General features: G+C 43.1%; 1 pseudogene; it reads left to right on the forward strand.

Annotated features, from left to right (window-relative positions):
* Nucleotides 1-7,770: 7,770 nt before the first annotated feature.
* Nucleotides 7,771-11,590, forward strand: LOC125524822 (annotated as a pseudogene).
* The last annotated feature ends 2,120 nt before the right edge of the window (nucleotides 11,591-13,710 follow it).

Raw genomic sequence — 13,710 nt, forward strand, 5'->3', positions numbered from 1 at the left:
GACACATTTTCGGAACCTAGATTTTCTTCATAGGCGGTCCATTCCTGCAGTTAGTATCAATGTACCTGGCAAACACTTCACCATTCTGATTCTTAAACAGTATATAGTTTGCATCAAAGGATTCATCAATGATAATGGGGTTAGCACAAGTGAAGCCAGATAGATTGGATGGATCTGCTGAAGGTTCCTTTGCAGCAACCCACATGGTTTTGGGGTACTGCTCAGGTTTCTAGTAAGAGCCATCAGCGTTCATTTTCCTTACAAACCCAACACCCTCTTTCCTCGGGTTTCGGTTCAGAATCTGCTTTTTAAGGATATCACATAGTGTCTGATGCCCTTTAAGACTTTTGTACATCCCTGTTTCAAGCAATGTCTTCAACCTAGCATTCTCATCAGCAATAGCAGTGGTATCCTCAGCAGAGGGGTTAGTTACCACATCAACAGTTGAAGATATTGCAACAGTAGTAGCAGTAGAACATTCAGCAACAGAAGTAGCATTATCACGCTCAATGCATTTAAGACATGGTGGTTCAAATCCTTCCTGAGCGGAACTAATCTGTTTGGCGCGAAGTGACTCGTTTTCCTTTTGAAGATCTTCATGAGCCGCTCTCAATTTCTCAAGATCTTGCTTCCTTTGAAGATAATCATAGGAAAGCTTTTCATGAGTTCTTGAGAGAGTTTCATGACGACTTTCAAGTTTCTGATACTTAACGCGAAGATTTTTTATGTCTTCAATTAAGGATTCAGATCGAGTCATTTCAGCACCTAACAGATCATCGCTTCTGTCTAACAGTTTTTGAATATGTTCCATAGCTTTCTGTTGTTTAGTTGCAATTTTAGCAAGTGTTTTGTAGCTGGGTTTTGAACCACAATCAGAGTCATCGTCACTAGATGTTTGATAGTGAGTAGTGCGTGTGTTTACCTTGGCACCGCGTGCCATGAAGCAGTAGGTAGAAGCGGAGTAGTCCTTGTCATTTGCATCGGTGTCGGTGATGAAGTCATTGTCTTCAGTGTTGAAGATGGACTTGGCAACGTATGCTGTAGCCAGACTTGCGACGCCTGAATCGGACTCCTCCTCGGACTCCTCCTCAGACTCCACCTCCGCCTCCTCAGAAGCAGACTCCTCCTCTGAATCCACTTCCTTGCCAACAAACGCACATGCCTTGCCAGATGAGCTCTTCTTGTGTGATGAAGACTTTGAGGAAGACTTGGAAGAAGACTTTGAGTATTTCTTCTTCTTCTTCTTGTCGTCAGAGTCATATTCCTTGCTCTTCTTCTTTTTCTTTTTGTTCTCATTGTCCCACTGTGGACACTCAGAGATGAAGTGGCCAAGTTTCTTGCACTTGTGACATGTTTTCTTCTTGTAGTCATGAGCAGAAGCTTCATCATTTCTTGAGCTTGATCGGGAAGACTTTCTGAAGCCTTTCTTCTTGGTGAATTTTTGGAACTTCTTGACAAGCATAGCAAGTTCCCTTCCAATGTCTTCAGGATCATCAGAACTGCTGTCAGATTCTTCTTCAGATGAGGAGACAGCTTTTGCCTTCAAGGCACGAGTTCGCCCATAGTTTGGACCGTAGATATCTCTTTTCTCAGAAAGCTGAAACTCATGTGTGTTGAGCCTCTCAAGTATGTCAGACGGATCGAGTGTCTTGAAATCAGGACGTTCTTGAATCATCAGGGCTAGGGTGTCAAACGAACTATCAAGTGATCTCAGTAGTGTCTTGACGACTTCATGTTTGGTGATCTCAGTAGCGCCGAGGGCTTGAAGCTCATTTGTGATGTCAGTGAGTCGGTCAAATATGAGCTGGACATTCTCATTGTCATTTCGCTTGAAGCGGTTGAAGAAGTTGCGAAGGACACTGATTCTCTGATCTCTCTGGGTTGAGACGCCTTCATTGACCTTGGAGAGCCAGTCCCAGACCAGCTTAGATGTTTTCAAAGCACTCACACGGCCATACTGTCCTTTGGTCAGATGACCACAGATGATATTCTTGGCAGTAGAGTCCAGTTGAACGAATTTCTTGACATCAGCAGCAGTGACACCTTCTCCAGCCTTGGGAACGCCGTTCTCGATGACATACCATAGGTCGACGTCAATGGCTTCAAGATGCATGCGCATCTTATTCTTCCAGTAGGGATATTCAGTTCCATCGAAGACGGGGCACGCAGCGGAGACTTTAATTATCCCTGCAGTCGACATAGCTAAAACTCCAGGTTGTTAAACCAAATCACACAGAACAAGGGAGCACCTTGCTCTGATACCAATTGAAAGTGCGTTATATCGACTAGAGGGGGGGTGAATAGGCGATTTTTATGAAAGTCTTCAAAACATGGGAGTTATGAAGACAAACGATAGAAATAAACCTAATACCCTGCAGCGGAAGGTAGACTACACTAGGCAAGCCACAGTCAAGTATTCAATAGAGTGAAAGCACAATGACTAATAGCAGCAATGTAGTAAGGATCAGATAGGAAGATATTGTGAAGCCAGACAGAACACGTAGTCACTCAGTGAAGACAAAAGATAGTGCAAACATACAATGACTTCATAAGGAGTAACAGTAAGTAAAGGGAAGGGAAGATGAAACCAGTGACTCGTTGAAGACAATGATTTGTTGGACCAGTTCCAGTTGCTGTGACAACTGTACGTCTGGTTGGGGCGGCTAGGTATTTAAACCTTAGGACACACAGTCCCGGACACCCAGTCCTGAACACGCAGCTCAAGGACACCCAGTCCTCACCGTATTCCCCTTGAGCTAAGGTCACACAGACCTCGCCCAATCACTCTGGTAAGTCTTCAAGGTAGACTCCCAAACCTTCACAGACTTCGTTCACCGGTGATCCACAATGTCTCTTGGACGCTCAGAGCGCGACGCCTAATCAGCTGGAGGATTCACAGTCCTCAAGTGTTATAAGTCTTCAGATCACACAGACAAGAAGACTTAAGTGATGCCTAATTCTCTTTGGCTCTGGGTGGTTAGGGCTTTATCCTCGCAAGGAATTCTCCCTCAAAGGCTTCGAGGTGGGTTGCTCTCAAACGACAAAAGCCGCATACTATATTCTCAATCTGAGCAGCCAACCGTTTATGGTTGTAGGGGGTGGGCTATTTATAGCCACTTGGCAACCCGACCTAATTTGTCCGAAATGACCCTGGGTCACTAAGGAACTGACACGTGTTCCAACGGTCAGATTTCAAACTCACACGACAACTTTACTTGGGCTGCAAGCAAAGCTGACTTGTCCGACTCTGGACAAGATTCGCTCTCATAGTCTTCACTCGAAGACATAGGTTTTGGTTAGGCATCACTTCAGTCATTCTGACTGGTTCTCTTGGACCCCACTTAACAGTACGGTGGTTCCTATGACTCAACACAAAAGAAAAAGAACTACGAAAGATCTAAGTCTTCGAGCTCCATAGGCTTCATGTGGTGTCTTCTCATGTCATAGTCTTCAATGTGAATATCTTCATATACCACCTTTGACTTCAGTGTCTTCATACATTTTTAGGGGTCATCTCTGGTAGGAAAACCGAATCAATGAGGGACTTCTACCTGTGTTATCCTGCAATTCTCACAAACACATTAGTCCCTCAACTAGGTTTGTCGTCAATACTCCAAAACCAACTAGGGGTGGCACTAGATGCACTTACAAACCTTCTTCGGCGAGCGGGGCCCGCCATTAGTTCTCTTTGCCGCTGTCATCGCCACGTTTTTGCTGCTCTTGGGTGTGACCTTCGACGCGACGGCGGGCAATGGCAGAAGAGGGCGCGGCAGCAGCGGCATTGCCCTAGATTTCTCTTGCTGTGAATCGGGAGAAGAAAAACTATGCGAGCGATGGTGTGCCAGTCTCAGGGTGGCGCTATAAATCTGCGTGCCTCAACTCCATGTCCGAGGCGGCTCCGGATTTGGCGCCACCGTGTTTTCGCTACAAAAACGTGTTCCTTTGTTTGCTTGTTTTTTTTTTCTTGAGATTTTTTTGAGGGGTTGAGATTTGTTCCTTTGTTTGTTCTTTCATGGGAGAAGCGCGGCTAGGCCTATTAGGCCGTCAGGGGTGGGTATACTAGTGAAAGAGTAAAAGAAAGAAAATATGTTCAGAATAGAATTTCCCCTTTTTTTGAAAACACAATAGCATTTCCTTTCAAAATAGGCGATGCCATAGAAACGTGTGCACTCAGACAATAGACTTAAATGAACCCTATGTTCCGAATGTGAATGTATAAACATATTACTATAAAGAGCTGCCAAAAGAAAGTTAAATAATAAAACTTGTAACAAAAATATGTCATCATTCCACACAATTTGTTTTTGTAGCCACATAATCATGTGAAAATATTGGTCATGGTCGATTTTTGGAGACTAATTACATGTTTTAAACATCATGTTCATTTTTATTGAAGTAAAGTAAATGAGAGGATGAAAGACCACATGTATGATATAAAATATTATCTCGGGTACCTGCTAGTGTGGATTTGTTTCCCGTGTTTACTTTAAAAAGTTCTTACATTTGTTATTCTATTGAAAGATATATGATTTAAAAGACTAAATGTTTCCATTGGCAGCTGAAAAAATATTTCTTAAATTTACTTATGCAACACATCCCAACATTGCCCTAGTTGAACCAAATTATCAATTGATCACAACATACATATACTCATATGTATAATTGCTTCTAACCATCCCGCCCATTATGTATATATCTTATTTAACAAGGACACATGAAAAAAATATACTAGTATCTTTATCAATATTTGGATTTAAAACGTCGAAATGATGTCTGCAGACTTTATCTCAAAATTTTACTTGCACAATATACAAGTCTTTTCCAGATTTATAAATATTTCATAATCAATTAATGGTGAGTTAATTTCACGGAAGTACCACACTTGGGGCAGGTGTAACGATCTAGTACCACTATTCTTTTTTTTGCATGTCAGTACCAAGTATGGGGCAGCTCGTTGCAAAATGGCCTAAGCATCGTATAATATAGTATTGACGTCGTATCTGACCTCCCGACCGCACCTGTCAGGTGACACACTGGCCAACCGACGTGTGCTTGGTCAGTCTTGGCTCGCTCGATCCGGTTCGAACAGGACAAACCATAGTTCTCTCCTCTCCCTCTGCTCGCGCGGCTCTCTGGCGATGGCGACTTCGGGCGGTGGTGCTAGTGGCTGTAGCAGTGGTTGAGGTGTGGACGTCTACGGAAACCTTCTTGGCCTCGGGAGCGATGGGCATGGAGGAACCGATGGCGGTACCTCGAATTCTTCATCTTACTACAACGACGACGACAAGGGCATGGAGGCCCCGCTTTCCATGGAGCAGCGGTTGCGGCTGGCTGAGATTTGGGTGGCCAAACCCTACCACAAGCCATCACTGGACCCCATGGATTGGGTTTTGTGATGTAAGTCATCTCCTCTCTTCTTTTTTGTCTTCATTTTTTGCCATGATTGGGGGCTAGGGTTAGGGTTTACTTAAAATGTGCAATTTTGATGTCACTTGTAGAAATGGATGATGTTGTTTGGGATGTTAGGATTCATTTTGATGCTTAACATAATATGGATAGAAAGATATGCAACTCAGATGCCACATTTCTGAATATGTATGCACTGATGCAAACACAAGGATTTAATTTCTCTGATGAACTGTGCCACATGAAGAATACATGCATAGGAGAGCAGAGAGAGCATGGCATAGAATTGATAGACACAAACATCAAATTGCAGCAACTTAAGAAGCAGTATGAGGATAGTTTAGTTCTGTTAGTACTGTATCTCACAGAGAAGAACAATTAGCCACAATTTTATATGAACCACCTGTTATGTATGATCTCGGTGAGCCTGTTGCGCTTGTTGTTGATGATCAAGGTATTGCTTTTTAGAGTCAGTGCAACAACAATAGTGCAATACAGCATAGTGCTATGTGCACACAAGAGAGCAGAAATATTAGTAAGAAGAAACTCAAAGATGTGGTGGAAGAAGAGGCAAAGGAGGGATATAAGAGTATTGATGACCTGAGGGTGCATATGACAGTGATAACAACCATTTCTGCATGGAGAAGTATATGACTGCTGAAGACATAGAGATAATAGATGGAAAGAGGCTAGCAGAGGATGAAGATGAAGATTCAGAAGAGGAACAACTACATTATGAGAGTGACATTGAGGTTGAAGATTTGTTTGGAATGGAGGAAGAGGATGTGAATGCTGTTGTAGGACAAGAACCACCCATGAAAGAACCTGCAAAAAAGAGGCAGAAGCTGCCAGTTAGGAGAGGCCCTACCACTAGGTCACATTCTAGTGTGTTAGAGGAGTTGAAACCTGATTTCAAACCTTCATCAGATGCGCCGGTAACTTCATCATCACCGTCACCACGCCGCCGTGCTGAAGGAACTCTCCCTCGTCCTCAACTGGATCAAGAGCTCGAGGGACGTCATCGTGCTGAACATGTGCGGAATACGGAGGTGCCGTACATTCAGTGCTTGGATCGATTGGATCGTGAAGACGTTCGACTAGATCAACCGCGTTACTAAACGCTTCCGCTTTCGGTCTATGATGGTACGTGGATACACTCTCCCCTCTCGTTGCTGTGCATCTCCTAGATAGATCTTGCGTGATCGTAGGATTTTTTTTGAAATACTGCGTTCCCCAACATGTATATCATACACATCTGTGCTTTTATGCCTGTCCGATTCAATCAAAATCAAGGTGCGCAAAGGCTTACTCACATTGAGCATCACACGAGTTCTCAAGAAGCCCCCCGCGTCGTTAAACTGCACTTGAGTCGCCTGCTGATCTATCTGCTTTGCAATCGCTGATCCACACGAGTCATTCCGAAGATTAAAAGGCAAATTCACCACTCTGCCCCAGACTTGTAAGCGATCAAACATTAATTCAGATGGACGCATGCACTCCTCAAATTCAGACAAAATCACGACGTGTTTGCTAACATGCATGGAGAACCTCTCCACACGCGATCAAGATCTCGCTGGGTAGCAAACTCAGCCACAAACATGTTAGTTCCAACATATGGGAACACAAGTCCTTTAGGGTTTCCCCAAGCGGGACGGAGTGCGTTGGAGATGGTCTGGATATGGAGAGTATTGCGATTCAGGACCTTCCCCGCCAACATATACTTCTGCTGGTCGCCCTTTTCCTGATCATCGATCACCAATGATGTTGCCTCTTCCTCTTGTGATACACAACTTGCCCAAGGCCTCTGCTAGCCGCGCCCTCGCCGAGTTAGGTGACAAGGGTCCGGCAGTGCCTTGCCCACCGTTCGCCGATGACGAAGCCATCTTCTCCCGACGGTGATGTCTCGCCCCGCCGATGAGATCAGCGGGCGCCGTCAAATCTACGCAGAAACCCTATCGCCTATCGAGGGTTCCGGGTTTTCCGCTGGATTTTTACTTCTAAAAACAGGTTTACACAAAGACAGGGGGAGTATTAGACATCATCTGCCATGTGGATTTGATTGCCCATGCCTCTCAAGTGCCATGTGTCTCCATTATTTAAGTATGTTTTTAATTTTTTGCTATGATGTCAAGCAGTTTTTTATACAATACTATAAATCATGGATACCCTTTATTGATTTCCAAATATATCAAAATTATCCGCGTTCACATCTAGACGTGTTCAAATTACAAAACAATATAAAAAAGAGTTAAGATTCAAAACAGAAACCCCATTCTCACCCACTCTTCTCTCTCGCCTCCCACGAAACCCTCCTCTCTCCCCTACAGGTAGCGGCCCACCATCGTCAGGAATGGATCCCTTCGTTTCTGACCCCACTGAACCCGTGACAACCAGTCCCCAGAAGCAAACGCAGGGACACGAGGAAGAGAGCCTTGGAGCCGACCCCTCCTTCAATTCGCTTACCACTGAGTCCGTCGGCACGAGCCCCGACGCGCAGTGGGACGGCGCCGCCGCCGCCACCCAGGCGGACGATGAGGCGGAGAGTGGGGCGCCCGGCTCCCCTTCCCCGCCCCGACCGCCGCCGAGCATCTCCTCGCGCCGCGATCCTCTCAGCGCCGGGTGCTTCCGGAGGCTGGCCGCCTCCTGCGAAGCCCGCCGACTCCGCGAGGCGGCGCTCCTCCGTGCGTCTAAACCGCCCGCGGAGAAGGCCGAGGATCCCGACGAGCCAATCTGGCCACCAAGAAGCCGCCATTGGAGGCGCTTCGTGTATGTATACCTCGCCTTCCACCCCGACTCTCCTTTTGCTCATGAATGCATGATTACATAGTTCCTTCAAAATAATTTAGGTTTAGATAGATTACCATGCTAGGGCTTTGGGAGAACATATCGCTAAGGCGTTCGTTTTCAGAGATTTTACACGTGGTAGATTCAGCAATTTTACATGTGGAATAGTAGATTTATTTTAGGGATATCTGCAATTGCAATCGGTACATTCGATTTACTATTGCTACATTAGGTTATGTTTCTAATGCTGATTGCATCTCGGTCAGTGTCTAGCCTAGGGTTCTGGAGCGTTATGTTTGCTCAAGCTGTTAAATACTCCCTCCGTCCGGAAATACTTGTCATCAAAATGGATGAAAATGGATGTATCTAAAACTAAAATACATCTAGATACATCCATCTCAATGACAAGTATTTTCGGACGGAGGGAGTATATATTTGCGAGTTATGTCCTTACTTTTGTGAACTGGATTGGTGATGCCCCAACTAGTGATGAGTTAGTAACAGAATCTTTGAATCTAGCCTAGGGATCTAAAACATTACGTAAGCCCTAGTTACCTAATTAAGCTGTTCAAAATGTTAATAGATTTATGGCATACCATAGTGAACCTGATTTATGGGAGAACCATACTGCTCTAATGCCAGCGATATCTTGATATCTAGCCTGAGAAATCAAAGATTTACTATAAGTAGCCTTTGTCCTCACCCTCTTTTCATGTTCATGGTGGTGTATCCCTTCTGTTTTAATCTTACGTTCACGTTTCTTTTGTTTCTCTATCAAGCATTTTGCCTTTCCCAGTCTGAAACTTTTGCAATTACCTCCAACAGGGAACTAAAAACAATGGGGTCCAGGCCGGCTAATCCTGTGCCCAACCCTGATGAGAGTTCATTATCTCATATCAAGAGCCAAGATATGTTAGCTGACAAGGTTGTGGACCAATGGGATGACAGTGACACTGAAAACTCCTCTGGAAGTGCATCATATCAAATTGTTCCTTACAAGAATGTCCAGGGAGAAAACAACTTACCTGTGCTGTCTAAAAAAAGAAAATTCATTATCAGTACATATTCTGTACAATGTAGTACTTGCCAGAAATGGAGAGTTCTACCATCCAAACTGAAATATGAGCAAATCCGAGAGAATATTATACAAGTTCCTTTTTCTTGCAAATATGTCCATGGGTGGAAGCCACAAGTTACATGCCATGATCCAACTGATATATCTGAGGATAATGGCATGGCATGGGCAATTGATATCCCATGCATCCCTCAGACCCCTCTTGGGTGGGAAAGGAATATATACTCTAAGGAATGAACAGAGCATGAGATTCGCTGATGTGTGAGTATTACTTGTTTTGCACAACATCGTAGTTAATTTGTTTTCTAGCTTTTTGTATTTATTTCTGAGAAAATGATGTTGCAGTTGTTTTCTAACATCCCTGGGTCGTAACTCTTGAGAGCTCAGAATGCTCATTTATGGTTTAGGAACTTAATGCTGTTCATATTTGATCAATGGTTAAACATTCATTCCTGTGGTTACACACCTTACACACCTATATAAAAGGATGTGCTTGCCTTTCCGTGTATGCATTGTATGACTATTTCGTGACACTTATACATCCTTTCAGGTACTATATCTCTCCCGCAGGCATAAAAATAAGATCCAAGAAAGAGGTCGAAAGGTAAGCTAACTTTTGTTTGGTCAACTTCTCTTCAATATAGTTACTTTCTTAAGCATATTATAATGCTCATATGCAGTTTTTCATTCATCTAGCATGTTGATAACCGCATCTGACTGGTATCCACTATTATTGTCATAATTGTTACAAAGTGTTATTATTGTACTTTCACTACCTCAATGGCTCAATGATCACACAACCAGCATTCAGGCTTAGCTTTGTTGGGGCTTATTTTCAGAAATCTCATCTGTTCTTGCAATTTGAACGTTCGAAACAACACAGAATACATGTGTATACTATGTAAAGTTGTGATCTTCTTCATGTGGTTCACTCTGTCTAGATGTTTATCTTATTCTTCATATGTTATACTTTGATAGGTATCTTGAAGACAACCCAGACTATGCTGCCGATTTACATTTATCTCAGTTTTCGTTCAAGGTACCTAAACCTCCAAATTGCCCTCGTCAGTCAGAGCTTATTGAACCAACTGAAGGTATTTATGCACAATTTTTATCACGGTTACTTTAACTGGCATGCTAAATGAATTGCTGGTTGGACAAGCCTTTCTCTTCTGTTTGAACAATAGCCACTATTGCTTGAAATTTGTATCAGTGATAAAATGGTTTTCAGATTGCCTTGTCAACTGAAAATGCGTTACAAGTTTGTGTACTTTAATATTGTCGTACTTAATGGAACTATTTAAGTGGTAGGACAAGTGGTCAGCTGGGGTGTACAGGATAGTAGGGCATTCATGTAAGCGAAGTTTCACACATGCTACTCATATTTTAAATGATCATAACAGGTTGAGATGTCATAAATTGGATTCTACTTTATTGTTTTTAAATTTCTGTAAATTGGATGACAAACCTGATAACATAACGTAGACCATTGCACGCACTAGTGGCTGATGGGTTATATCCCCTTTACATGAATATGAACTATATGAGAGTTCTGTTAATGCATGCTGCCTATATATAGTTGCATAACACAGACAGCCAGGTTGGTGACTTCTAGTACCCGTGTTGATTATAGCACCACTCCTAGATTAAGTTCTTGCAACTAGCTAGCGATTTAGGGATCTTAGAGCAGCTGTTGGAAATTTAGAATCACTGTGTGGGGTTCATTGGTGGTTCATGATGTCTGCTGTTTCCATCTATTAGTATACTTACATACAATGACCCTTGCGCAACAGACGACGTCTTGATGTGATTAGCTTGCTTGTCTTCTCTTCTGGCTCAAGTGATTAATGGCGTTCTATTCACTCTTTGTGTCTGTGCAACCATCTGATAATTTGATACACATGATTTGTTATTTATCTGATGGCATGCTCTTATTTTCAGTGCCACCTCCGGTTCACGAGGATCCCGTGCACAACTACATGCCGGTCCCTCATGGAGAAGCCAATCCTGTAACTCACATACCAGTGACACTAGCTCTACAAGTATCAGTGATGCTCTCCAAAAAGAGAAAACTAAACCAGTGATGCTCTCCAGAAAGAAAGGAAAATGAAAATGCTCTATAAGTGATGTTCAAACGTCAGACTTGAAATGTGTTATTTTGCTGTATCATCTTACTGTATGTGTCCTACCTTAGCTAAGGTCGCTCCCTTTATGCCGTAGTTTGCTCCAGCTTGGCTGGAACTGAGAAAGTTATTGGGACATCGACATCAACAGATGAACGTTGTTGCAGAAAGTTATTGAAACTGCCACATTGCTTTTACCTCACTCTGTTCGTGTGCTGTGAATGCCTATAACTTTAAGTTTATGCGTGTTGCACATCATAATCTCCTGTATAAGGTACAATCGTTTTTATTGAGATCAATGGGTATTGGGACAGAGCTTAGGTAACAGAAGTTTCTGCCATCCCCATTCTATGACCAAAGATCAGATTATATACATTTGTCTATTTTACGGGGGTGTTTGTTTCCAGGGACTCTTTTTGTGTAGGGACTAGAAAAAGTTCCTCTTAAAGACTTTTTTACCAAGCGGGAGGGACTTTTTAGGGACTAAACTAGGCATTTGAGACTAAATGAAGAAGACTCTCAAGGAGAGTCTTTTCGAGACTTTTTGGGATTTTTCCAACTATGCCTCTCCATGCACCCATTGGCCCGCCACCCCATGGTGTTGTTTGATTGTTATTTTTCTATATACTAGGGGCAACATGGTCATTTAATAACCTCTAGGAAGGGATTAGGGACTTTTTAGTCTCTGGAAACAAACAAGGAGAGACTTTTTAGGGACTAGGGACTTTTCAGTTGGGACTAGAAAAAGTCTTAGAACTAGAGAACCAAACATCACCTACGTCTATGCGACGAATTGCATGAATGCGCAAGCCCATAGCATTTTAGACCTTTTTAAGTTCAAACATACAAATGACAAAAGCCATTAAACTATGCATCATATTGATCTGCATCTCAAAAGAAAAACAAACAAGGCGTGATAGAACTAGAAAAATAGAAATGCATTCCAAGGAAAGAGTGAGCCCCATTCTATGATCAAAGAGTTACAAACTGGCATGCCAAAATTTCAGCTGGGCTGCCACCTTTATTAGCTTGACATGACAAAATGTCACACCGCGACCTCTGGTTAAGAGCCTCTTTGGGTGGCAAGTCTTGTACCAATTATTTCAAATGGCTAAAGTTCTCGAAAACTTATTGAAAATCCTATGGATCATTTGCTCATTTTATACTTTCTCTTGACATAATGACGGGAGCCTTCTAGGGGTTTAGTGTTTTTCACAAAACAAAACCCAGGTAATGATCACATGGTCCCTGATCGATTGGAGTTCTCATAGGCCTCTATCCCTAGGGAGCTTAGTAATTGAAAGGACTAGAGCAATGTTAAGATGTGGACCACGGGAAAAATATGTCTCTAGTTGGATCTTACTGAATGGAATAAAAAGAAAGCAACTTGTTAAGATAAACACGGGAAAAATGTTCACACTGGCATGCATCCGAGATAAAATCTTACATGTGGTATTTCATCGTCTTGTTTACTTACCTCGGTTGAAAAACATCATTAGAGAAACACGACGCTTATTTTTTTAACATGTATATATAGTCTCCAAATTATGACCATTGACTATTATTTCTATATGATAATATGTTGCTACCAAAACCAACTTGTATGAAATTATGAAATATTTTTCTTCAACAAATTATTTGTTTTACTTTCTTTTAGAAGCTCTTTCTAAACTTTTTTTTGCATGTAGCTCTGTCCAAATATAGATGATTCGTAACTCATGCACCCACTTACAGCCGAATATTCTCTCTCAATTGGTTTTTTTTACAGTCGAATAGATAGCTTCACCGGCCCAGTATTGCCGACCGCAGGCCTCGGCCTGCAAGGAGAAAATAAGAAACTCGCTTTGTTGGCTGGTTTGGAGTTTGTCTCAAAAAAAAAGCCAATTTGGAGCTGAATTCGGACATGGAGTGTCAAAAAATGCAAACTGGAGCTGAATTCGGATATGGAGTGACGCCAATATATAGCTTCGACACGCAATCTTGTGATCGCGTTAATTTGCTTCCCCCATCCAGCTTGGAATCGTCCGAGTCCAATCGTGAGAGAGAAGACTGCAACACCATCTAGGGCAATGCCGCTGCCGCCGCGCGCCGTGGTCCTGCCATCGCCCGCCGTCGCCTCGAAAGTGGCACCCAAGAGAAGCAAAGTTGCGGTGATGACAGCGGCCAAGAGAACTAGTGGCGCCCCGCTCGCCGAAGAAGGTTCCTCGGGTGGATGCAGCGGCCAAGAAGTCGAACAGCGCGCCCCGCTTGCCTGCGAAGGTTCTTCAGAAGTCCACCGTGGATGCGGCGCGCCGGCAACTGCGATTCGCGTGCGGCGATGCT

The sequence above is a fragment of the Triticum urartu genome, chromosome 7 (assembly GCF_003073215.2).
Source record: "Triticum urartu cultivar G1812 chromosome 7, Tu2.1, whole genome shotgun sequence".
NCBI lineage: Eukaryota > Viridiplantae > Streptophyta > Magnoliopsida > Poales > Poaceae > Triticum > Triticum urartu.